At 44.4% G+C, this 1,321-nt stretch overlaps 1 protein-coding gene across 1 annotated transcript in view; it reads right to left on the bottom strand.

Moving 5' to 3' along the window:
- LOC102039893 (protein CEPU-1-like) overlaps window positions 1-1,321 on the bottom strand; it is a gene marked incomplete at its 5' end in the record, with an annotated part of 51,347 nt that overhangs the window by 515 nt on the left and 49,511 nt on the right. The gene's annotated exons all lie outside the window — the stretch shown is intronic.

Genomic DNA, 1,321 nt, shown 5'->3' with positions numbered 1-1,321 from the left:
TATATATATATATATATACATATACACACACACGCACGCGCACACACACACATATACATACACATATATATATATATATATATATAAAAATATATAAAACTGAGCTATATAGATCTCCCTCTGTCCCTCAGCTCGCTTTATTCCACCGCGAAAAGGCCAGGGCCGCGTGGCAAAAAGCGACAGAGAGGGGCCCTGGTCCCCTGTGACCCTTTGTCCCCGGTGACCCGAGGGTGGAAAGGCGAGGGGGCTCAGGGATGTGTGACTGGGACGCTTGTCTCGTTGAGAACTGATACACACCTAACTCCATATACAGCATGCAGTAATGGCAGCGGAAGGACCCTGCTGGGAACTGTGGCTAGAACTCTAACAAAAAAGAAAATTATATATATATATATATGTATATTTATATATACTGTATATATATATCCCATAAAAAGATTCAGTATCTCCCTCCACCTCAACGCGTGGCGAGTGTCATCTGTGCCCTTGGCAGGAACTGTCCAGATGACCGCTTTTGGGCCGGTTTTGGGGGTGTTTCAGCACAGGACTCCTCCTCATCCTCCTCGCCGGGCTCACAAACCTCCTTGGCTGGTCGCCTCCTCAGCAAACAAACTTCTCTCCGCTTGCTCCCCTTCTCCTGGATTGTTTTTTTTTTCCTCTTTTTTTTTTTTCTTTTTTTCCCCCTCATTTTTTTTTTGCATTTCTGTTTTTTAGGAACTAAGAGTTCTAGGCTCATATCAGAAAATACAATTAATAAAATTAACCATGACTCAGAATCCCTTATCATTCACGATGTCCGCGGATGGTACAATGAAAGCGTGGCTCGACGTCGGTCTCCTTCCTCCCTTTCCTTTCGTGGTGGTGTGGTAACTGTTGAAGATCTATATATCTATACATATATATATGTATACATGGAGATATATATATATATGTATATATATTCTGAAACACAAATGGCGGCACAGTCCATGAGAAGATGGGGAAATCTTGGCAAAGGAGAAAACCCGTGTGTCTGGATGGAGGGTCCCACGGGAGGGAGCAGGCGGGTGGCGGCAGTGAAGAGGACAGGGCAGGGGACAAGTGCCACACTCCAATGGCCCCGTCCATCCTCCACGCTGGCCCATGGCAGAGAACAACGAAAACAGGGAAAAAGTGATAGGGGAAAAAAAAAAAAATAGGGTGAAAAGAAAAAGACTCAGTCGCATTGCATCTTCAGCAGGCAGCCTTGGATTATTAATTTTTTCCATTTTCTCTCCATTCCAAATTCCCGTTGTGGGTTTTTTTTTTTTTTTTTGGGTGTTTTTCCTCTCTCCCCCCCCCC

This window comes from Geospiza fortis, unplaced genomic scaffold, assembly GCF_000277835.1.
Source record: "Geospiza fortis unplaced genomic scaffold, GeoFor_1.0 scaffold68, whole genome shotgun sequence".
In the NCBI taxonomy this organism is placed as follows: Eukaryota; Metazoa; Chordata; class Aves; order Passeriformes; family Thraupidae; genus Geospiza; species Geospiza fortis.
Note: the sequence above shows the minus strand (reverse complement) of the source record. Positions and strands in the feature narration are given on the sequence as shown.